Below are 26,745 nucleotides of genomic sequence, written 5' to 3' on the forward strand. Positions count from 1 at the left end.
GGTGACGTCACGGGGACGTGGCGCCCGGACAGAAGGCGGTAAGTGGTTTTTATCGGACCGCCTTCTGTACGAGGGCGGTAAGTGTCAGAGGAGGCCCGACGCAATGAGAACAGGGCACGCGTCCCTGCGTACGGCGGGAAAACCACCCTCCGTCGGACGCTAACTCCCGTACGTCGGGGGCGCTCCGATATCAACCTGGAGCGTCGGATCTGGGAGAGCGGATCGGAGGGCCGACGGGGCGCGAAGGTGGCGGCAGGTTAACGTACGGGGGCCCGCTATATATTTAAATCTCTATATAGTGCTGCGGGGGTTTAGACTTTGGGTTATATGGGTTTATGGGTATGCGTCGGGGGTAACGTTTAATGTTTAATTGAACCATTTAAACACTTAACCTTAGGGAAATGACTACGGGGGGACAGAATCATAAGGTTTTGATGGGTAGAGGAATAGGTATAGGCTATTAACCTAACCAGAGGTTAGATTAATTGCAGAGTTAGGACGCGGAAGGGTTAATAATAGTCCCAAATGGACTATTATTCCCCAAGACTGAATTATAAAGCTATAGTGCTTTAAGGTGGGATATTTAATATATGTTTTGGGATTTTTACATATTTTTTGTAGAAAATAGGGGTGAGAACATAGGCTAGGGAGCTATATAGTAAAATTAGAAGTTAATATGATCTTGTGGAGTGAAAGTGTAGGGGCATGAAACTAAGTTTATGAAGGAAAACTTAGATATAGGAAGTGAATGGAATGTGGAAGAAAAGGTTTTTACACAAGAAATGTGGCTTCTTTTCCCTAATAAAACCCAAAACTTGACTTAGTATTTGAAAAAATGCAGTGAGAGCAGGACTTATTGGGCAGATCCCAAGGTCCTTAAGGGGTATTAGTAAGAAACTTTGAGGGGGAGGGGGAAAGGGAGTTAGACATGCCTCCATAGTTCTACCGTCAAACAACTGCTTTGACATTTCTTTCATTGATGAGATAAGCTCTGATTGATAATACATCAGGTGTTCCAAACCTTGCTTCTGCAACCTCAAACTATCTACCCAGCCTAATACACCTAACATTTTTTCTTCCTTTTGAATGGGTGCACTTAGCCTTGCAGACCCTGATTATCCTCTTTTCTTTTGACTGCCGTCCTATCTAAATCTACCCTTATCTCTTCCAAGGGCCCAGATTAAGTAGATGGGCTCCTTAATTTCTCTACCTAGCTAGTGATCTGTCAAGCTTGAACTGTTTGGACAGATATTCATTCTCTAGTCTAGAACAAGCAATTTAAAACATGGCATGGTCCAGATTGAACTGTTGGGCCATCCATCAAGCTAGCAGTGGCATTTGGGCTAGCCACTTTCCTGGTCTTTCTTTGGGGTTCATTTTTATCATTTTTTCTGACCAATTGATTTTTCTTGCCTTTTGATTTTTCTTTTAGGGCATACCCTCTTTACATTTTTTAACTCTCTCTAATTCTTTTACAAAATATGGAACCTTTGTAGCATGAAAAGATGAACATATTTAGCACTTCCCAAGTCAATCATGAAAATTTGAACCTATTGGTATAGGAACCTAACAGTGGCTCCACTTGGGGATGGCCTTTCCTTGTGAAAGGCCAAGAACAGCAGGTCAGATTGCCTCATTTTTTGACTATTGTTGTAGCCTGAAATTTCCTTCACTTGGATATCAATGATCTGAACCTCTGTATCATGTATACAGTCCTTATGAGCTAATCTGTTGTGAAATTACAGCTCTGTATTTGCTGGTTTCTCTGAATATTTATCACCATCTTCATAGTTGCCAAGTCTTCTTCTTGATCTCCAATGATAGACTCAAAATATATATCAAAAAATGGTGCAGTCTCCTGATTCCTCTTCAAAATTTGCTGCATTTTGTTCCTTATTTAATAGTTGTGAAAAAAAATAAAAATTGTTGGAAATACAAGTATTTATGTACAATACACAGTGGTGTTATGCTGATTGTATGGAATCAAAATAATGCTTGAGCATTCGCCCATTGACTGGGCCTTCCTCAGTATTTGTGCCATCCAAACTCCTTAAGAAATAAGTATTGTTACCTTGTACAGCATGTATGACATAAGGTCCTTTCCACAGAAAATCAAATTTCCCATGTTTCCCTTTGTCCTCTCTCCTAGAATCCCATCTCAACACTTTGTTTCCTATGAATAAATCTTCAGCCTTTGTTCTTTTGTCAAAGATATTCTTGAGTTTATCTTGTAGGACCTGGGTTCTCTAATATACTTCTTCTCTTGTTTGCTGCAAGTGGATAGTTTGATTGATCCTTCTTTGAATATCATTAGGCTCTGCCTGTATTTCTTGCAGCAACTTGATCACAGGGATTCCCAAAGATGAAGGGAACACAGCTTCTAAACCATATACTAGTTCATATGGACTTGTGCCAATGGATCTTTTGGTGGTCAATCTGTCTGCCCATAATGCATTTACCAGCTTCTTATGCCAATTCTTTTTGTTCTCCTCCAAGACCTTTTTAATGATGTTGATGAGGCTTTTGTTGGAAGACTCAGCTAGGCCATTGCCTTGAGGGTAATAGGTTGTGGAATGGCCTAAGGTAATGTGGTACTTATGGCTCATTCTTTTGGATTTGAAAGCAGCAGCATTGTCTGTAATAATCTTTTCTGGACAGCCAAACCTTGACAAGATGTTAGTTTCTAAAAATTGCATAATGATTGAGTCATTGGCTTGCCTACAAGGGATGGCTTCTATCCATTTGGTAAAGTAGTTTGTGGCAGTCAAAATCCACCTATGTTGGCCAGAGGATGAAGGGTGGATTTCACCAATGAAGTCTAAACCCCATTGTTGAAAAGGTCTTTCAGTTGAAATAGGTTTGAGTGGTAAAGGTAACAACTTTCTCTTGCCTTCAAAGATTTGGCACTTGTGGCAACACATTGCAAATTTTTTCACATCAGTTAACATGGAGGGCCAATAGAATCCAGCCCTTAATATCTTATCAGCTGTTGATTTCCAGTATAAGTGTCCTCCACAGTCACCTGCATGAAATTCTTTGAGGACATTGTCAGTTTCATCCAATGTTAGGCAATTAAGTAAAATTCCTTCATGATTTCTCCAAAACAAAACATTGTCTATGATACAAAACTTTGATGCTTTCATTTTCAAGAACCTTTTCTTAGTTCTGGACAACCCTGGAGGAGCTTGCAGGTTTAGCAATACAAAACATATATCAGCATACCAAGGGGATTGTAAAAAGGCTTGATTGATCTGTGGAGTCGCCATCTCCTGTTCGTTGTCCAGTTCATTGATATCAAGGGCTTGGAAATTGGTTTCAGTCATCAGTTTAGCTAGCCCTTGTCCTTTTATCAGTTTTGTAGGCTTGATTTCAATGTCATATTCTAAGATATTGGCAATCCATTTGCCCCTTTTGCCTTCAATTCCTTCTTGAGTTAAAATGTCTTTAACCACAGCATTTGGGACATAGGCAATTACATGAGAGTATAAAATGTAAATTTTGAAATCCTTGATGGCCTTTACCAGGGCATAGGCTTGCTTTTCCATGATCTGATATTTTAAGGGAGCATCTCTAAGAGCTTTGCTAAAAAAGGCAATGGGCTTCTCACACCCTTGGTCATCTTTTTGCAATAGGACAGCAGCAATTGTATGCTCAGATGCAAAGGAAAAAATGATGAAGTCTCTATCAAACCTGGGACTTGTGAGGACTGGTGTATTTGTCAAAGCTCTTTTGATGTCCTCAAAGGCTTGTTTGGCTTCCATGGTCCACTTGACTTTAGAATCTTTCTTCAGCATATTGTTTAACAGTCTTATGAGCTCGGCTAAATTAGGAATGAATCTTCTCAAAAAGTTAATCTTCCCTAGAAAAGCTTGTAGTTCTTTGATGTTTCTTGGATGAGGCACTTGAAGGATAGCTTGAATTCTGTCCGGGTCGATCCTAATGCCATCTTTTGAAATGATGTGACCTAGGAGCTTACCTTCCTCTAGGCCAAATAATGATTTCTTTGGATTTAATGATATGCCATATTTTCTGCAAATTAGGAACACTTGCCTCAAGTGTTCTAAGTGTTCTTGGTCTGATTTTGAAAAGGCAGTAAGATCATCAAGGTAGACTACCAGGAAATCATGGATTTCTTTGGCAAAGGCTATATCCATAGCTCTTTGAAAAGTGGCCCCTGCATTTTTAAGTCCAAAAGGCATTTTGACATATTTAAAGGTTCCCCAAGGTGTTGTAAAGGCAGTTTTGTCTTGGTCATCCGGGTGTACTAAAATCTGATTGAATCCTAAGAATCCATCTAACAATGAGATCCTAGAAGCTCCTACTACCCTTTGTAGGATATGGTCCATTTTTGGTAAGGGGTAATGGTCTTTGAGAGAGACTTTGTTCAAATTTCTTAAGTCAACACACAATCTTATCTCTCCCATTTTCTTTCTAGTAGGCACTAGATTTGAAATCCACTCTGAGAACCTAATTAGAGCAATGATTCCTGCCTCATACATTCGTTTAACTTCTTTTTCAATCAAGGGAAGGAGGACAGGGTTCACCCTTCTAAGCTTCTGTTTAAAAGGCTTTTGATTCTCTTTCAAAGGTATAGTATGTTGGATGACTGAGGTATCATAAGATTTGAGGTCTTCATAACCCCAAGCATATACATCTTGGAACTCTTTAAACAAGTCAATGTATTTCAGTTTCTGATCAGCAAGTAATGCTTTGGATAGTTTTACCATTCTAGGATTTTGTGTGGTTCCAATGTTGCAGTCCTCAATTTCAACATTCAGAGGTTGCATTTTTGGCTTCCTTGAGATGTCATTTGAATCGAATAAATCCTCCGAAGGGGTTAAACCTGTGGCAGAAAATTGTCTTTTAGATCAATTACTTCAGCTTCTGCCCCAGCTATTTCATCAAAATCTGTTTGCTCTAGTTGTTGTACATTCTTGTTATTAAAAGTAGTTGGATGCAAAATCAGACTTGTTGTTTCAGCTGATATATTCTACTCAATTCTGTCTGTCTGTTGTCGATCATCCATAGTGCTAGTATCAATGTTCATGCTGGAGAATTCCTCCTTTAAAGTCAGGAAGTTGTTTATCTGTGTGTCACTTTCAAAGACTTGCCAATTTTTGACATTATCCGGGACTGCAGGTCTATGTTTGATTTCAGCTGTGAAATGGTGGTTAGGCTCAAAAGGTAGTTTGCATGTGCTGGCAAAAGTTGCCAAGCTATGTGCATGTAAATTATGCTTTCTTGAGATTTTGGTGAGCTGAAATTCTAAGAAAGTGTTAAGTATTTCAATGGCTGCACCTCTATAAGCCCTCAACCTAAGATCATTTGTGACAAAATTTCCCTTCATCTGTTGTATGATTAGATCTGAATCCCCTAAAATTGAAACTTTGGTTGCACCTAGGTTTTTTATTAGCTTGAGTCCTAGCAAAAGGGCTTCATACTCGGCCATATTGTTTGTGCATCTAAAGTTTAACCTGTATGCATGACCTTCAGCCTGGTCATTTTGCATGTTGTGCACCCAGACCCCTGCCCCTGCTCCTAATTTGTTTACTGAGCCATCAAACTCTAAGTACCATAAGATTTCATGGTCAAGGTTAGTATTGAGATTTTTAGAAAGTGGCACCATGGGCAGATTGGGTTCTTGTAAGTCATTTGATGTGTTATTTTTCTTTATTACATTAGTCATATTGACAATTTTTTGATCTGGATCAGCAGATTGTTCATTCATGCTTTCTGGTTGTGTTGTTATCAGGAGTTTGGCATCAGTTTTGGGGCACATGTCAGCATTATATAAAATGAATGAGTCCATATCAGAATGTATTGAATAGATGGGGAAGTTTTGGGGCTTTTCTTGACTACTTACCACATATTTCATTAGTATTTCACGGTACAATCTCTTTGGCTGTCCAAAGACTGAAATAGTGGCATAATACATGCCCAATTGCAAGGATCCTTGGAGTTTGGCCCCCCATGATCTGGATAAAAGCATGTCGTACTTGGGTGGAATATGAGCTACCACCACATCCATCAAAATTGTTTTGGTTGGGTATTGAACTAAGGATACACACAAATCTTTAATCAAGCCTAGATATCTAACCTGACTGGAATCAAATGAAAACAAATCTTTGTATGGTCTTGTGATATCTAGGTCTAGTTTTTCCATCACAGATTTAGGCATTAGGTTATGGGAAGCTCCTGAATCAAACATTGCATTATGTAACATCTTGTCATGAATGTTTAAACTGACATAAAAAGGTGGAACTCCTCCATTTGTTGTTTTTCCATTAACTTCAGGACCAAAAAGTAATTCAGGTTGATCATCTAAAACATTTACAGCATCCCTATTGTCTGGTATTTGGAGTGACCTATTGATTTGTTGTCTATACACTTCATGTTTGGCCAACTCAGAGAGGGGAATGGCTATTTTCAGCTTACCAATTTTTGTTTCCAAGTTAAAGGGTTTTTCTGTCTGCAGCCTTGTGTTAGGGACAGCAAGCTTTTCTTTTTCAGCTGGATCTTCAATGATCTTCTCTTGATTTTGACTGTTGTTTTGAAATGCCTCTTTTCTAGAAATAATTTCAGGAATAATGTTTGGATTTGCTTTTGAGGGGACGGATGAGAATGGATGATTTTTAGAAGGCTGTACATCTGATATATCTTCCACAGTGACTTCTCTTGGGTTTGGGTTTGTTTTATCAGAGAATTCTGTGAGAGCAGCTTTATCTTTTGCTTTCTTTGGCTGTTTAGCCTCCTTTGGTTTGATAGCTTCAGGCACATCTATGGTTCTACTCCTTAATTTGTACTGTTTGTGAACCTCATAAATTGCTGCATCATAGCCTTCCCTAAAATCAAATGACTCTCCTGATTTGGTTTGAAATTGATCGCAATTATGGGCCTCTTGATCTTCTTGTGTTAAAAAGACTTGGTGTTCATTGTCCAAACCCATCAAGTTGATGTGAGGGTCCTCAGTTGGTTCACTAGATGTTGAAGCTTCGGCATAGTTTTCTTGAAAAGGAGGTCTGATGCTCTAGTCGGGACCAGACCTTCCGACATTTGGATTTTGATTCTTTCTAAAGTTTGGGTTTCTTGCAGTACTTGGTTGACCTTCCCATGATGACTTTCTTTCGATGGTTTCCACCCTATCCCCAAGTCTATCCATACCTTTGATGATTGCATCCAATTTTTGTTCAAATGCTGAAGGTTCTTCTTTAAAAGTAGTTCTTCTCTCAGCTCTTGCCCTATTTCTTTTAGCAATTAAGTTTGCCTCTACACTAACAACTATAGTCTGCATGTCTACTAAGGTTGGAGGGTCTCTTTCCCTCAATTGATATGCCATGTCAGAGTCAAATCCATCAGGGAATTTGATTAAGGCTAAGTCAGGTGGAGGTCTAAGGTTTTGAGGAATAGCATTGTAAACATTGTTGAATCTTGCACAATAATCTAGGACAGTCTCTTGTGGGCCTCTTTGTGGGCCTCTTTTTATAGTGTCATACTCAGATAAAATGTGCAGTGGATCCTTTTTCTTTTCCCATCTGTTGAGAAATGTATGGTAAAGAGCATCCGGATTGGCTATTGAATTTGCAGCAAGTGCTCTAAACCAAGTTCTTACTTCACCTGTTAAACTTTGGACAAAAATTTTCATTCTTACATCATCATCGTCAATCTCATAATTCTCAAAGTAGTCTTGCATTTTCTTTGTATGTTGTAGGGCAGTATAAGCACCTGTACCATCATAATAGGTGATCTTACTTTGATAATCCTGAGGCATAGCCCCTGGATTTGCAGGTAGCTATAAAGGGGCATATCTATTTTCCATATTTACAGGAACGAATGGAACAACAGGAAGAAATGGGACAGCTGGAACAACAGTAACGGTGGTAGAAATATGGGTAGTAGATGGTGGTGTAGAGAAGGTGCTTTGAGAAGTGGATGAGGAAGAAGGAGAAGAAGGAGTAATGTGAGGACGGACTGAAGGTTTAGCGGGGGTTGGAATATAACTTTGCTGAACTGCTTCAGGGCTAGAATCAGCAAGATCTTCTTGTTCCTCTTTTTTCCTAAGGATCTTTGGGATTAAGTTGGGATTGTCAAAAACAGCTGGAGGATCTGGGTCAGGATTTGACCTGGTATAACGAGTTTTCTTCTTTGGAGCCAGCTTCCAAATTTGTTTTTGGTATTTTTCTGGGAATATTTCTAGTTTTAGGAAGGAACTGATCAAATTTTGGAACAATTGTTTAAAGCTTAAAACTAGACTGAAGATTGACTGAAGCAGCTTTTATTTAATCCTGTAAATGCAAAGCAAGAACAATTTCAAAGGCTTTCTGGCTGACATTCAGGCTTCATCTGTAGTTTTAAGGAATAGACAGCAATTGAAAAATTCGTTCATCCCCAGTGGAGTCGCCAATGATGTTATCACTCAGGTTGTTCCCTGGCTCCTAAGGGAATACGGCCGAGGTAACCACTAACCAATCTTTTAGCTGCAAGTCCTAGCCTACTTGCAACCAGAGAGGGCTCTCTCTTTATGATTTAACTTTGTTTTGGTGTAATTTTAGGCTAGTTATGATGCACAGGGTTTTGCTTTAAATTTGGTTGGATGATGAGTTCAGGCAGAACTGGGATGCAGTTTCAGAACAGTTTAGACCATTGGGCAATGGAGTCAATGATGGGATATTGTTGTAAGTGTTTCTTGTGGAAAGGGTAATGCTACAGAGCCATACAGGCACCTATGGAACAATTTTTCAAATTTGGGAATCGATGGCATGAAATCAGGGAATGAAAGGCAGTCAAGGATCTTTCACTATGATGATAGAGGGAAAATGTGAGAATATTATCTAGGAGCAGTTAATAATTCCTAAACAGCATGCATAATGAGAGAATCAGTTTAAACATGAGCAATTAAGAATTCATATTCATGACTAATTCTGAAGAAAACACAGTCAGAAACAGAGATTGAGCAGAGGGTGTATTCAAACAAGTCCTGAGCTATTCTTCCTTCTTTGTTACTAAGATCATGAAACATATGTGAAATTTGCAAACACAGAAAGACAAAACACGATTTAGAATAACTTATTATTCCATTAAACGACACAGGAATTCTGTAGCAGAGCGCAGTTCATTTCACATCCATACAACACAAAGAGCATCAACTTCACCAGCAATTTGTATTAAAAGTCTGAAAATTTACAGCGTAGCTCTTAGAGAGAATCACCAACCAACCCCAAATACGTTCTATGGGGAGGTATATATACAAAAATAAGATACAAAATATCTAGATGATGAGTCTTCATGTAATAAATTACATCACCAACTCTTCCAAGGGAGTAAATGAAGAATTAAACACTGCAGTTAATATTGGCTTGCTAGCTGTCTATTTTGTCAGAAAATTTTGACTTTCTGGGCTGAATGAGTCGGTTGTCTGCTGCGCATTTATTCTGCGTGTGCTATTCTGATGCTGGTATGCTGCCTGTTGTTGTCTTGGTCTTCATCTTTGGTGCTGGGCTACTTTACATTTAATGAGCTGTAGTTAACATTCCAATTCTGCTTTACGCTGCTTTGATCCTTTGACAGGTGGACCGTGCCATCTGTAAATGCTGAACTGTAGTTTACAAAAAGAATTAATAACCAAAATCACCTGAGCAACGTCTCCATCATTCCTCTCCACCAATCTTCTGTAGGTAGCTGATGCCTTTGTATCTTTATCAGTGTTTCATCAGCTTCTGTGTATCTGTAAAAGTTTGGCTGGTCTTCAAAGAGATGGTTTATCTCATGTGCAATGTAGAATATATTTTCTAATTTATCAAAGACACTCTATCCAGATGGAGGCCCTGTCTCTTCTGATGTGCTTGAGGAAGCTGTGATTTGATTGGCAGCATAATTGTTCACCCTGTTGGCATAATTCTCATGTGACAGTAGTCTTCCAGCACTGGTTACTAGGCTAGGCAGCCCTCTGCTCTGTAATGTTGTGATCTTTATTCTGAACTCATCCACCTCTGCTTGCATCTCTTGGCATTTTCTTTCCAATGTCTGCACAAAATTCCTAAGGGTTAACACCCTTTTTATTAGCAAAATAGTTTCAGTCCTATTCCTGATTCCCATTTCTGCCAACTGCCCTTTGGTGCGAGTATTCAAAAATTGGATCATTCTATTAGCTTGCTCGGGCATGTTTCCTAAAGATGTTCTAGCCTTTTGGTTTTCAAACTGAGCCAAGCTTATCAAATCCATTTGCTCATGAATAGTTTCAATGGATTGCCATTGGTCTGTAATGGATTGGCCAATCTTGGCCCACAAAATTTTCTTGATATCTGCTAGAGTCCTATCAAAAGTGAGCTCTTTCTCCAGCTCCTTTATTCTTCTTTCTAAGGCTTTGACTTCCCTTGTCTTCTCAGCTACTTCTTGCTTTGATTTGTCATATTTTTCCTCAATTCTAGCCAGCTTTTCCTTGGTTTCTTTCAATTCTGCCATTTGCAATTCCAAGGCTTCTATTTCTTTCATCATGTTGTCCATTCTCAAGTTGGTGCCTTGCTATGTAGGTGCTGAAGTAGTTGCTGAAATTGGTGATGAGCTTGAGGCACCTGCTTCTGATGTTGTAACATTGGGAGGGACCGTTGTGGTGGCCGTGGGAGAAGCAGCTGTGAGAATCTGAGTTGTTTGAATTGGCTGAGAGGCCAACTCTCCCTGTCTTCCCTATAATGATGCCTCCAAGGCACTCTCTGTCTCTATCAACCTTTTATGTAAGGTTGTAAGCAAAGCTACTACATCCTGCTCCTCTTTTTGTTGTGCCACCTCTGTAGTTTGAGGATGCAATGTGGGTGACAGCTTGATTTGTCTTCTAAGGGCAGCTATGTCTTCATCTTTCTTTTTTATCAAAGCTTGCACACCCTTGGGATCAGTGGGATCATGTCCCAGCTCTATGATGATCTCCTCCAAGGACTTGATTCTTTTGTCCTTGACTTGTGATGAAGCTTTCTCCAACTCTAGTTGGGCAGCAGTATTGTGCAAAGAGTTTTGCAATTTGTGGGCTAACAGTGTTTTATCTGCTAAAGTAGAATATACCATCTCCCCAGTCTGCTTGTGCAACTCAATCTGGTCCATCGGATGGATATCCTTGGCGAACACTTCCAGATTGGTTCTAATGTAATCAGCAGCTGATTGGGGTTGCTGAGTTGTAGGTCTGAAGTGACCGAGGGTCATTCTTCCTTCCTGGATGTCATAGGCTGCCATTAGCCTTTGCTGATTGGTAGGGGCCATCCTTATTAGCTGGTTGTACAGTTGTAATCTCACTGGCTCATTCCTAGCTTTGATATCAGTGAATGCTTTTTTAATATCAGAGCCCTGTCGGCCCTGTTGCCTGGTGGATGTTACTTCCACCCCCTGTTGTCTCTCTTGCTCCTGCTGGAAGGAGCTGGCCGATGTCTCCATGCTTGGGGGAATTTGCTGTTCAGTGGGCCCCTCTGGCATCTCTTCCTCCGAAAAAGGATTTAACCTTTGTCTCTTCTCTCCTTGCTGCTCTGTAGATGTCCCTGGAGGGGTCTCTTCCTGCCTATCTCTCTTCTTTGCCCTTTCCTCATTAAGAGGTGTCTGTAGTACAGGAATTTCAGTCACTTTTGCTTGAGTTAAGGGGTCTTGCCCTTGACTCTGTCCATCTGTAGAAACCGGCCGATCTGCCATTGTTTCTTGCTGTCCCAAATTGTGCACTTGTTCTTCTGAATGCTGCACCGCTTTTCCTTTATCTGTTGCTGTTGGTGGGGCACTTACTTGGGCAGGTTGCTGGGGGGCCGTGGCAGATGAGGTGCCTTCTCCAAGGTGCCGAGGAGCTGTAAAAAAGACCTGCCCAAAAGATTCCAAGTCAACAGATTTTTCCAGATTCTTGATTGCTTTTTCTGTTATTTCTTCTTCAGTGAGCTCTTCCATTAGGGTGCCTTCTACCCATTCTTGTTGATTGGCATATTGTTCAAGTTGAGGGATATTGTAATGTACATATCCTGCAAGCCTATATTTGATTCTTCTAAGGCTTATGAAGTGATTGGGATCATATGGTGACCAAATGAAACTTAGTTTGAGCTTAAGTTTCTCTCCCAAAATCTGATCAGCATCCTTCCATGCTTCTTCTCTCTTATTAAAAATAAAGGGGCCCAATTGATGTCTGATTTTCAGCTGTGCTTTTTTGCTTTTGCCATGAAAATGAATCATATCTGCATTACCAAATTGCCGAAAGTATTCTAAGGCTAAGAGTCTCATAGGGACATATTTTGGCAGTTGGTAGGGGGCTAATTCACAGCCATAAACCCTGATTATTGTTTGGTTTTGGTAAAAATACGAGTCACCATTGTTGTAGCTTTTGGAAAGCTGTAGAATCTTCTACATCTCATTAGTGAGTCTGGGGGGAGGATCTGCTGATAGTAAGCAGGTAGCTAGATAGACAAAAAGGTCAATGAATTCACAATATGTGTATGGGGAGCTACTAACATGATGGAATATAGATGACCAAAATATGACTGACCTCCTCTCCCCCCTAGCATCCAATTTTCTGAGGACGACTGGGAAACTTTCAGACAGATAATATAGCAGCAAATGATAGATATATGCGGTGTATTTGAATACCCTTTCCCTTTCTAGGTTCATGAATTGCTCATGAATCTTATCAGCTATGAAGGTAGCATAATCATATTGGACAGAACGGGGCTGTCCTGGGGTGAAGATAGACATCAAGGCAAAGACAGTGTTGTCCACAATTTCACTTGTTCTGAATCCCAGGATGTAGGAGATCATATCTATAAGCATTTTTCCCTCCTCAGTAAATGCAACATGGAGATAAGGGATTGTGAATCTGGAGTAATAGTCTGGTGGCATAAACAATTTAGCAATTCGGTCAATCTCTGCAGAGGGAAATTTTGAGGCTTGATCTAACAGATTCTTCATGGAAAGGGGGACCAAAGGCTGAGTTGGTTTGAATTGCAACATCTCATTGATAGACTGAGGAGTAATGTAGAAGAGGACTTTGCCAGCAGGACCCATCACTGCCCTCTGAGAAGGATCATAATTGGAACAGCACTGATGGATGAGGTCAGGAAAAACATTTACTGAGGGCAAGTAGTACATGGGCATGTTGGACTCCCATATTCTTAATGGATCAGTTTTGTTTCTGAATTTACTCCTTATCTCACAGAAAGCCTGAAGATGAGGCTTGTCTCCTTCCATATCAGCAATTTGGTAGTCTCTATCTGCCAGTGGAATCCATTCTAATTGTCTATGGGGTGTGTTGGTCAGGTAAATCCCCTCTGCGGACAGAGGCGATCTCACTAGCCTATAACAGAACTAGCCACAATCAAACCACGCTGCTACGCAAGTTCCTAGTTATGCATCAAAGGTGAATCAAGAAGACTAACCTAGAGTCCAACGCTATGATTGAAGCAGAGTTGATATCCCCGCTCCCTTGCTCCAACAGATCACAAACGAACACCTGCACATGCAAAGGAAGAGACAGATACCAACATAAAAACTACCAAGGCACAACTATATTTCAGTTAGAAAGGAAATAAATCAACACATCACCATGATAGATAATGAGATTGGAACTATAATAGCAGTCGCTCATCAATTAATAAACAGGAAAAGTTACAACCATTGTTCTGACGTCGACCCTTCTCCTGGCTGGGCGAGTAACTATATGTGTCTTGCAATGCATCTCCTCTCCGGCAGCATAACCTCTCTAGCACTCACTAGAATTCCTCCAAGAACTCAAGAACTCAACATCTAACACTCCATGACCAATAATCATCACTACTATCACTCAATCACTAAATCACTAGCACTAGCCCTAGCTTGTCCAATGCATAATGACAAGCTTATATAGATGAAGAAGGGAGGAGGATACGATGAACCGGGACACCTTTCGCGGATTAGCATTATCCTCAAAATCCATAAAGATGGATAAAGCTCGACAAAAGACTGATTTTTTATCCTCAGAAAAGCTCCATGTAATGAAGGAAACAACAGTCGGACGTGCGTTAAGGCAAAAAGCACGACTAAATTTGGTTGGCGCGACTGTTGCTCTAAGACAGAGCGCCAATGGTCGCGCCCTCTTTTGAGGATCTCCACCATTGGCGCGGGTAGAATACTGTGGACTTGCGCCAATGGAAAAAGATCACTTTTCAGGGATAATCTGCAGAAGATGTCTTCAGGGAACATGGAGTACATACTCAGGGGAACATAATGCAAGTGTTTTTAGCCTTTGTCACTTCTTATAACTCCCGGGATGGGTCCTCCAAGGTACAACAAGAGGAGTAACAGGGATGGTGACAAATTACTATGTAACAGATGCCCCCTAAAGCATGAAGTCCGAGAGGTGGAGAGGGGTGAAATGCTTTACAAGAACACATAAGAGCACATATAGTTACTGCAGCCGAGGAGCTGTATTAAGAGACATGACTGATAGTTCAATTACATGATGTACGTGGTATGGTTGCAGCCATCCATAAGAGAGTACATAAATAATCTGGATCCATAGTATGGACGCAGCCATCTGGTTAGGATCAATGAACTGACTCAGGTATGGTCGCAGCCATCCAGTGAATGAGTCAAGTACCAAGAATCACGCCTGGATTACAACAGACACAATCCAGGGTCTTGCGCTCCATCTCGACCCGAACAAGAGTACAAGTCCAAGCATGTGAATATATGAGCTGAAGTCGAGCATGCATGAACATCATCTGATTACCAGTCAATAATGGAAACTGTTAACAGACGCGAGAGGTACCACCAATAATGACAATGGCCCTCAAGGTACTATAGGTACAATCTACGGCGTGTGAATCAATGGTCTGAAGTCGAACACCCGTAGAATCATTCGATCGGAGGCCAATGATGAAAACCTCACGTCGAACACGAAGAACCTGCCATTGAGGCATGCAGGCTCCAAGGCACCGGAAAGGAGTCTCTAGATCAATTCCCTGGATAATGAGTTGAAGTCGACAGGGAGTGACCTTGATCGAAGGTGGGCCATAATGTTTCCCACATCATCGACACGAGACAGAGAGATGAAGTTGTGAATCAAGATTGTGCGAACTATCAGAGGGAGGTTGTTTTGTAGAGGTCAACTTCTCTTGAACATATCGGCGGCACATTAACGGAATTGGCAGTATTTGACATCAATGTATCAAAGGTCATGATGACGAGGCAATGAGTGAATGAGAGGTCAAATAGGGTACCCAAGTCCATGGAAGTAAGTGAAAGATATGAGATGAAATATCCCCACCCCGGACACGAAAGCAAAAAGTGCCATGTTCAAGAGCGACATACTGCCGTTACGGTGATAATTATGGTTCAAAAATTTTCTTTTCCCCCGCCATTTCTGGCGAGTACCCCAGTTATTTTTAACAAGCTTGATGGGGATAGCATATGCTTGTGTTGTGACAAAATCCAATGTCATTAAGTTTTAACGAGTCTGACAAAGGAAGAACTCGACGTCTTTTCATGTTTAGAGAGTTTGAAAAGACAGCAGAAAAGGAAACTCCAGGGATGTCCTTTTTCGTAAAGTTGTGTCTCTCGGGCCCGAAAAAGTATAAAATAATACCCGAAAGAACCGCCCGATCATTATGATCGAGGAGTACTTTTCATGATTAGTGACTTCGACCTGAAAAAGTAAAAAAGCGGTCAAAACCACGTCGTTTCGTAACCACTAACGAGTTTGAAACGACAAAAACCCGGTAATCTTTTTATGTTTTAACGGTCGACAAAAAGAACTTAAAACGACCACCCCTTATCACCATTTAACGAGTCAAGAGGAGCGACTCGGCAATCTTTTCCTCTTTAAATGGTCAGAAAAGAGCTGAAAGCGGACCTCCATTTTTATTTTCTTTAACGAGTCAAAAAGGGAAAAATACTCGGCAATCTTTTCATATTTTACGAGTCAGAAAAGAGCGTAAAGGCGACTCGTCCTGAAGGAACGAGTGGTATAAGGGATAGTAACTGGTTCCGGTAATGGTGGAACTCACTTGAAACATGTAAAGGTTAAGAGGCTGGCTAATAAAACCACTCATCGCTGCGGTTCCTCAGGAAAGGAGAAACAACCAAGTGAAAGCATATAATCGGCCAAAAAGATGGTGGCGATGGAATGAAACAACCAAGGCTCATCTAGCAGGATTTAGCGGATAAAAGGCAATCACGGGATGTAAATGGGTTCATTTTTACACAAGCTTGAACCATGGAGAACTTTGCTTGTTAAAATTTTTTGTTGCATGCCCCCAGCATGATACCCCCAGCATGATCATACAAATCGAGGTACATGCCCCCCAAGCTTCATGGCATTCACGGAGTGGATGGAATGAAGGTTTACTTGGAAAGACTCGATTTTGAAGGAGGATGCATGCCCCCCGGGCTTCAGTCACGCGCCCGGGTGAGCTGCCGTCATCAGAATGACGGGGTGGGTGCTGGGGCATTTCCTGTGGAAATAAGACCATTTAGGAATGGCAGATGACTATATGTGAAGTGTGAACCGGGGAATGAAAGTTGGTCTACGACTTTGATCGTTCTTCCTTCATGCGGAAAACACATCACTCTGAAGAGTGAGGACACAATAGCACGTATGCGATAAATATAGTCTCGTCCAAGGAGTAAATTGTAATCTAACGGACCTTGGACTACCATGAGACCCATTTGGATAGTCTTCCCTTCTAACATGATAGGTACATTGGGAAGAATTCCTAAAGGTCGAGTGATTTCTCGATGGAAACCTATAAGGTTTCTCATCTCACAGGAGATCCCTCATCAATAATTGTACCAGCCATAACCATGCGGTAGACTTGGACTATAATTCGAAATGGTATGGAGGCTGGTAACCGAGGATTAACTAGTTGATCCCAATTGAAGGAAATAACTAGGTTGCTTGGAGGTGGGACTGGATAGACAGCCGGATATGATTCTAATGGACTTTCTTCCTGGTGTGAAGGAATGAGAGGGATGCTCACTTGATCATTAACGTCTATGTCAATGAATAGAATTTGGACGGTGGGTTCTTCATTCTTGGCAGTGATAACATCATCTGAGGAGGTAACTTCTGAAGGCGAAACCGGGTCACTTGTAATCCGGACCGTTTGACTGTTGTCTGGTTTGGATTCAGATGTAGGATCATCTAGGGCTGGAAATTCTGAAAGCAAAACCAGGTCACTTGTAAGCCGGACCTTTTGACTTTTGTCTGGTTTGGATTCAGGTGTAAGAGCATCTAAGGATGGAAGTTCTGTAGGCAAAACCGGGTCACTTGTAAGCTGGACCTTTTGAAAGACCGGGTCACTTGTAAGCTGGAACTGTGGACTTTCGTTTGGTTTGGACTCAGATGGCTCATCTTTGATGATCAAGTGGTGCGTAGATGATGAACATAAATCACTCGTTCCGACCAGGGACTGGTCTGGAGCAGGCGGAGCACAGGTAGGTTCAGGAAGAGAAAGCTGGACCAAAGAGGAATCATGTTTGATCACTTGGTTAGTGGAGAGATGCTCTGCAGTTGTAAAAAGACGCTGATATCCAGTGGGTAGTTGGGGTAAGGGATCCGACAGACTTGCTAAAAGACGGGAAGCTTCATCCATAAGTGGACAAAGGCGAAGGAGATGATTACCTTCACAAAGTCGACAAGGGAAACAAACCTTCCCTTTTTTGTTACCAACTAGTAAGGTATCGTCGATTTAAGAAAATGGTCCCCTTTGCATAGTCGACAAGGAGACCGAAGCTTCCGCGGAGGCGCAGAAGGTGGTTCCACTTCTGATAGTTTCGTGGTAGATGCGACCTTTCCCTTAGGAGACTTCTTCTTTTTGGTCTTCTTCTTCTTCTTCTTAGCCACCTGGTTAGTGAAATCCAAGGTTTCACCAGGCGAAGTAGAAGATGAGGACGCAGCAATAGGCGAAGAAGGGAAGGGGTCCACCTTAGAATCAACATGGTGTTGTTCGGGTGGAGGAGGTGGTGGTGGGACAGGAGTCATCACACTTGAGACCACCGAGTTTGAAAACAACCATACGGGTAAACCAATGGTCAACCCAGGCAAAGACAATGTTGCGATATACTGAACACCAACATTTCCAATGGAAGGAAATGGGCGAGGGTTCCCATCAGGAGGAACACCTTGGCCGGTGGGCACCGGAAAGGCTGCCATTGAACGAGAAATAACCCTACTCAAGCTAACGCAAACAAAATCTAATTGGGTAATGTTATCGTGGCCAATAATTTTTAAGATACTGAACTTAACCTTTTCATTTTTTAAGAGTCGAGAAAAGGATAAAAGATGACTCTAGTCTCCTTCGAATATTTAATGAGCACGAAGTGACAAGACGCTCACAGGCACCTTTTCGTTTAGGGAGTCCGAAAAGGATCAAAAGTGACTGCTCTGGAATTCTAGGTAGAGGGTGTGCCAAACTTTTCGCAAAACCACAGAATACTTTTTAGGGTACGGGTGGTCGATCTTCGTGAATGCTGTGTTCACTGCATTGTGAATCGTAGGGCGGTTGACACGGCTTCCTATGGATAAAGGCTTTATTCCTATAGGGGTCTCCCAATATATACTCGACGGTACGTGGGAGCACAGTCCGTATTGGCAGCTATCGTTTCACCGTGGAGGAATCACCCAACCACTCGACGATAAACTACCAGGTTTAAAGACGCCGGAACACGTCTCTAACCTAGACCTCTAGAGTGTTTGCGTTATGTTCCAATGCGTTGTTATGTTCATTGAGTTCATTTTAAAGTTTATCTTTGATTATGTTTCAGTTTTTTGGTCCTATCGTATGTGATATCTCAAAAACTTCTTACATGCAAACTATATGCCAAAATTAAATCATTTGGTTCGATGAATTCTATCTACAGGAGGGTTGAGATCTTTTTCACAAACGAAACGATCACTTCAACAAACAACAAAGATCCTAATGCAGCTAATAACAAGAAACGAAATTTTGTCTTTTTCTTTTTAATAGCAACAAATAACAATAAATGCTAACTACTATGATGCAAGAGATTTTTTGTTTTTCTTTCCTTTAAGATGGCATGATGCATGTAAACAAATTCTAAGAGATATACACAATCCAAGTTCAGTCAATGAAATAGAACCAATTCTGAAACACTAAAATGAACCATGCAAGCAAGGAAAAACACAAAGACTAGTGAACTCCAATGAGGCTAGAAGTGAAGTATTCAGAGTATAGAAGATCAAGCTTTAACAAAGCACTGGATAGGTGCAGAACACAACCAACAAGTTGACTGGATAATCAAGAGATCGAAACTTCCCACAGAAGGCTAGACATGCAAAGTCACTAGATCTCCTAGGGCTGAGATGAAAATCAATAGAAATGAGCAAACATCTGAGGGATACAGGCTAAGACCAGTCAAGCAGAGGTTCAGCACAGTTCCAGAGGCTGAAAGAGATATATAAAGAGACTGAATGAGCTTTCCATCCACACACAGGCAAAATTTACAGAGCTGGCGTGACTGTCAGCCTGCAACTTGCACTACCACAGGATTGGCACGAGTTGCTTTTGAGCAACATGCGCCAACTGGCGCGACTGTCAGAGAAATAACCGCGCCAATTAAGTTTGCCAACTAGAAAAATAAATGATACTACCTCAGGTCGGGTTGACAGTGCTCAGATGGGTCAAACAGTAAAGAATAAACTCAAAACTGACTCAGGAAGCTCATTCACTCAAGCAAGCAGAAGAAAATTAACATGCAAGACAAAAATCAAATAGTTACTCCCCAGTGGAGTCGCCAATTTGTTGGTCAGGTAAATCCCCTCTGCGGACAGAGGCGATCCCACTAGCCTATAACAGAACTAGCCACAATCAAACCACGCTGCTACGCAAGTTCCTAGTTATGCATCAAAGGTGAATCAAGAAGACTAACCTGGAGTCCAACGCTATGATTGAAGCAGAGTTGATATCCCCGCTCCCTTGCTCCAACAGATCACAAACGAACACCTGCACATGCAAAGGAAGAGACAGATACCAACATAAAAACTACCAAGGCACAACTATATTTCAGTCAGAAAGGAAATAAATCAACACATCACCATGATAGATAATGAGATTGGAACTATAATAGCAGTCGCTCATCAATTAATAAACAGGAAAAGTTACAACCATTGTTCTGACGTCGACCCTTCTCCTGGCTGGGCGAGTAACTATATGTGTCTTGCAATGCATCTCCTCTCCGGCAGCATAACCTCTATAGCACTCACTAGCATTCCTCCAAGAACTCAAGAACTCAACATCTAACACTCCATGACCAATAATCATCACTACTATCACTCAATCACTAAATCACTAGCACTAGCCCTAGCTTGTCCAATGCATAATGACAAGCTTATATAGATGAAGAAGGGAGGAGGATACGATGAACCGGGACACCTTTCGCGGATTAGCATTATCCTCAAAATCCATAAAGATGGATAAAGCTCGACAAAAGACTGATTTTTTATCCTCAGAAAAGCTCCATGTAATGAAGGAAACAACAGTCGGACGTGCGTTAAGGCAAAAAGCACGACTAAATTTGGTTGGCGCGACTGTTGCTCTAAGACAGAGCGCCAATGGTCGCGCCCTCTTTTGGGGATCTCCACCATTGGCGCGGGTAGAATACTGTGGACTTGCGCCAATGTAAAAATATCACTTTTCAGGGATAATCTGCAGAAGATGTCTTCAGGGAACATGGAGTACATACTCAGGGGAACATAATGCAAGTGTTTTTAGCCTTTGTCACTTCTTATAACTCCCGGGATGGGTCCTCCAAGGTACGACAAGAGGAGTAACAGGGATGGTGACAAATTACTGTGTAACAGGGTGCATTTAGTGGTGCAATATTGAGGGCAAGTGGGGCCTCCATGTTTTTACTGTGATTATAGTTGAATTAGGCCTGTATTTCAGCAAGGGACAGAGTTCTGATGAAGGCTTTGTGGGCAAGGAACTCACAGTTTTAAGTTCTGTGCAAAGGTTTTCTTAATGAGTAAAACTTAAGGGGAATGAAGAGTTTGGAGGGCTCTGCAATAAGTACACTGGAGAGGGAGAAAAATAAAGGGCTTTAGCAAACTGTTTTTAGTGATTCCGCGGGTAAATTGGAGCTGGAATTCGAGCTAGCGATGGCAATTTTATCAGAGGGGGCAGAGATGTCGGGTTTTGGCCACAAATGAAGTTATATAGTGGGGCAGAGAGGAAAAGGTCGCAGGTGCCAACGTGTTTCAAGTGAATTTTTTAGGTGTATTGGCGAATTTTGCAGAGAAACTATAAAAACAGGGTTATGGGCGTTTCTTCGGGTAAATACCTGTCAAATTGAGAGATGTTGTGGTGGATAGCTGCTGGCGGAGGCCGAAGAGGTCGGGTTGCAGGTCGAGTAGGCCTTGGTGGCTGACGGGCACGTCGAATGCGAACTGGACGTGAGTTGCATGCAAGCGCTTGCGCCGTTTGTTTGCATAAAAAACAAACAAAAACGACGTTTTTCGCGAGTTTTAACGCAAATTTGGGCTTTTGCGGCATTTTGGCGCTTTTTTGCTATGACGTCATCGGCGGGTCTCGGGTACGGCATGGTGACGTGGCAGTTGACGGGGCCGACGACGTGGCACAGGACATGGTGGCAGGGTAGGGACGCAGGAAGATGTGGTGGCGGTGACACGGAGCAGCAGTGGGTTGACGCGGAGGTGATGTCACGGGGACGTGGTGCCCGGACAGAAGGCGGTAAGTGGTTTTTATCAGACCGCCTTCTGTACGAGGGTGGTAAGTGTCAGAGGAGGCCCGATGCAATGAGAATAGGGCACGTGTCCCTGTGTACGGCGGGAAAACCACCCTCCATCGGACGCTAACTCCCGTACGTTGGGGGCGCTCCGATATGAACCTGGAGCGTCGAATCTGGGAGAGGAGGGCTGACGAGGTGCGAAGGTGGCGGCAGGTTAACATACGGGGGCCCGCTATATATTTAAATCTCTATATAGTGCTGCGGGGGTTTAGACTTTGGGTTATATGGGTTTATGGGTATGCGCCGGGGGCAACGTTTAATGTTTAATTGAACCATTTAAACACTTAACCTTAGGGAAATGACTGCGGGGGGACAAAATCATAAGGTTTTGATGGGTAGAGGAATAGGTATAGGCTATTAACCTAACCAGAGGTTAGATTAATCGCAGGGTTAGGACGCGGAAGGGTTAATAATAGTCCCAAATGGACTATTATTCCCCAAGACTGAATTACAAAGCTATAGTGCTTTAAGGTGGGATATTTAATATATTTTTTGGGATTTTTACATATTTTTTGTAGAAAATAGGGGTGAGAACGTAGGCTAGGGAGCTATATAGTAAAATTAGAAGTTAATATGATCTTGTGGAGTGAAATTGTAGGGGCATGAAACTAATTTTATGAAGGAAAACTTAGATATAGGAAGTGAATGGAATGTGGAAGAAAAGGTTTTTACACAAGAAATGTGGCTTCTTTTCCTTAAGAAAACCCAAAACTTGACTTAGTATTTGACAAAATATAGTGAGAGCAGGACTTATTAGGCAGATCCCAAGGTACTTAAGGGGTGTTAGTAAGAAACTTTGAGGGGGAGGGTGAAAGGGAGTTAGACATGCCTCCATAGTTCTGCCATCAAACAACTGCTTTGAAATTTCTTTCATTGATGAGATAAGCTCTGATTGATAATACATCAGGTGATCCAAACCTTGCTTTTGCAACCTCAAACTACCTACCCAGCCTAATACACCTAACATTTTTTCTTCCTTTTGAATGGGTGCACTTAGCCTTGCAGACCCTGATTATCCTCTTTTCTTTTGACTGCCCTCCTATCTAAATCTACCCTTATCTCTTCCAAGGGCCCAGATTAAGCAGTTGGGCTCCTTAATTTCTCTACCTAGCTAGTGATCTGCCAAGCTTGAACTGTTTGGACAGATATTCATTCTCTAGTCTAGAACAAGCAATTTAAAACATGGCATGGTCCAGATTGAACTGTTGGGCCATCCATCAAGCTAGCAGTGGCATTTGGGCTAGCCACTTTCTTGGTCTTTCTTTGGGGTTCATTTTTATCTTTTTTTCTGACCAATTGATTTTTCTTGCCCTTTGATTTTTCTTTTAGGGCATACCCTCTTTACATTTTTTAACTCTCTCTAATTCTTTTACAAAATATGGAACCTTTGCAGCATGAAAAGATGAACATATTTAGCACTTCCCAGGTCAATCATGAAAAATGAAACCTATTGGTATAGGAACCTAACAGATACATAGGCATCACTGAAAACTCTGATAAATGATACATAAAGTGTGGTTTGGGCGTAGCCATCCAATAAGGAGTATCATATCAAACCCAAGGTATGGTTGTAACCATCTAATAATGAGAAGGATCACATATAACAGACTCATGGTATTGTCACAGCCATCCATCTGAAAGAGACTTGTATTTAAGCATGATCATGTCACATCACCCTACAACCTGGACTTGTGTAATCTAAGCCCAGGGTCTTGCGCTCCAATACAACCTGATCAAAGTACAATTTATAGCACATGAGTAGATGTGTTGATGTTGAACATGCTAGAAAATTGATTGATTACCAGTCAATGATGTGAAATGTTAACAAGCACGAGAGAAACCACCAATAATGATAATGGCTCTCAAGGTACCAGAAGCACAATTCACGGAGTGTGAATAAGGAACTGAAGTCGAACACCTGTGAAGTCACCCAATCGAAGGCCAATGACGTGAACTTGTCATCGAGTGCGAAGAACTTAACATTATGGCATGCAAGCTCTAAGGTACTGGAAAGGAGTTTCTAGATCAACTTCCTGGATAATGAGTTGAAGTCGACAGGATGTGATATGTTGAAGGAAGGTCAATGCTTCATCATCGGCACGAAATGAGAAACACGATGAATGAGATTAATCCAATACGGCGACGTATGATCAGGCAATGTACAGGTATGAAGACTTCTCTTGAACATATGGATGACACGACTACGAATTTTGGCAGCATTTTACATCATAGGATCAGAGGTCATGGTGACGTGGCAGAGATCATATGAGAGGTTTAAAATGGATAACTCCAAAACCCAGGGAGGCAAGTGACAGAGTGAGGATGTCCCAAAACCCGACACGAACAGTAGATGAGTGTCAATGTTCAAGAGCGACATGCTACCTCAAGTGAAGAATACAACTGATGGAATACTTCCAATTTTCCCCCACCATTTCTATCGAGTACCCCAGTTATTTTTAATCGCAAGCTTGAAGGGGATAGCATGTGCTTACACTATAATTCCATCCTTCGAATGAATCCGACCTAGTGAAATTAATGAGCTCTAGGAAGGAGAAGCTCATGTCCGTCATGGTGACGAATCCAATGTCAATTAATCTTTTAACGAGTCCGACAAAGGTTTAACTCGGTATCTTTTTCATATTTAGAGTGTTTGAAAAAGACATGGAAAATAAAACTACAAAAGGTCCCTTTTTCGTACATTTCTGTCTCTCGAGCCCGAAAAAAGTAGAAAACAATAATTGAGAGAACCACTTGACCATGTCAGTCAAGTACCTTTTTCATAAATATTTTATCCCAGTGTGAAAAAGGGGTAAATGTATACTGGGTAATCGACGTTTCATGGCCTTTAACGAGTTCAAAATGACAAGAGTTCGACAATCTTTTCATATTTTGAGAGTCAGAAAAGAGCTTAAAGATGACTCCCTACTTTTATTTGCTTTAACGAGTCTAAAAGGGAAAAATACTCGACAATATTTTCTTTTTTTACGAGTCAGAAAAGAGCTTAAAGATGACTCATCCTAGAGGAATGAGTGGTATAAAGGGTAGCAACTGGTTCCGATTATGGGTTCATTTTTACACAAGATTGAACCATGGGGAGCTCTGCTTGAATTCGGTTTCATGTTTACACAAGCTTGAAACGAAAAACCATGCTTGAGTTTGGTTTCATTTTTACACAAGCTTGAAATAAAGACAAACTATGCTTGAGTTAAGTTTGCATGCCCCCAGCATAGTGACTCAATTCGAGGTACATGCCCCCCAAGCTTCATTTCATTCAGCTAGGTGGATGGAATGAAGGTTCAATTTTGAGATCCAGGAAAGACTCGACTGGGATTTTACGAGATCTTAATCAAAGACTCGATTTGGAAAAGGGAGGTGTTTCATTTTTTAACGAGGTTTACATAGTAAAAGAACTATCCTCAAAACTCCTTGTTTCAATTTTTAAGGAGCTTGACACAAGACAAGGAACTCTGCTCCGACACTTTGTTTCATTTTTTAATGAGGTTGACACAAGACTAGGAACTATCCTCATGACTCCTTGTTTCATTTTTTAAGGAGCTTGACACAAGACCATGAACCATGCTCGGACACTTGTTCATGGACCATACGAGAACATGGCTCCCAAGAGGTCCTCACTAGACGGGAGAATCACACTCTGGGAGGAATACATGTCCACTGGTACCAAAGACAAATCGGTTTCCAATGCCCCCAGTACATAATGTACTATACCATTTTTGTGAACATCAGCAGATGTGGAGACGGAATAGGTAGCCACATAATTGACCTATGGCGGCAAGGGTACTACTTGCAAACAAGAACCAATAGGGGACGATGGTTACATAGGAGGCACCTGGTGACTAATGAACGACAATTGATCAACAGTCACTATTTCCCCTATTAAGATGGTTTGTTCCATCTTAATAGGGGAAAGGAGCCCAAACAGACTCTCTAAGCTCTATCTAACCCAACCATTTACCAGACTTTCATTCACAAAGCTTCTAGACCTGGAAGCTTCGACTCTATTTTTAATAAACTTGCCAAAAGAGGGTCAGCGCGAGTGGTAAAGGGCTCACTTGTGTCGTTCGGCACCAGGCCTAGTTTCAAACTCTGCAAATCGGTGCAGGGAAGGAACTGAGCACTAGCGTTGGTCTTTAAAACTGGGATTGAAGGAAGATTCTTGGGAAATTATGCAAGAGGGGAATGTTTTGCACATAAATAGGGGTGCAAAGGCATGCTCTTTATGATGGGAAAGCACATAGAGTTCATTATGGAGGTCCTCCAATATCAAGGAACAGGGAGTACAAGGACATTGACAAAATGTTGTGTAACAATATTTAGGTTGGAATGATCATTATCGCACAACCAATTTAGTACAAGTCATGGTGTGCATTTATTTAATGCCCACAAACCTTGACTTTAACCCTATGAAATCAATCCAATTTGGCATACTCTTGCACAACAGAATTTTCTATGTGCAAAATTAATGTTAATTATGAGAAGAAAAAATTACTCTCCAAATTGAATCATTTTGGCCTTGAAATGAAGGCTAGGCTTGCATTTTTGTAAAGCAAGCCAAAATTGCCTTACTTCACAAAATGCATGCCCAGGCTTCATTTATTTGTCAATCTGATTGATTCGAATTGTATATTATTTATTTGATTACTTTACACACCTTTGCATTGTTATATATTTACTTTGAACTTAAACATTTATATTTTAGGTTTCATGCAACATTTTAAGTTTTGCTTCGACTTACCTTATGTGAAAGTTGTGTATAAGTGAGAAACATAGTTATGTAGGATATTTTTCAGACATGATGCAAGGCTATATCCTAAGGTTAGGAATTGTCCAATCATGTCCCATTTCAAATTTCATTACCAAACAGACATTCAACTGCAATCTAAGTGATGAGAGTGAGGTTAGGGTTTCTGCAAGCCCTGCAAACGCTCTGAACTTTCCTGACAGGTGCAGAACCAAAGTGATATGTGCAGGCTTTGA

This window comes from Pinus tabuliformis, chromosome 8, assembly GCF_031772625.1.
Source record: "Pinus tabuliformis cultivar Carrire ecotype Pingquan chromosome 8, CPIR1, whole genome shotgun sequence".
In the NCBI taxonomy this organism is placed as follows: Eukaryota; Viridiplantae; Streptophyta; class Pinopsida; order Pinales; family Pinaceae; genus Pinus; species Pinus tabuliformis.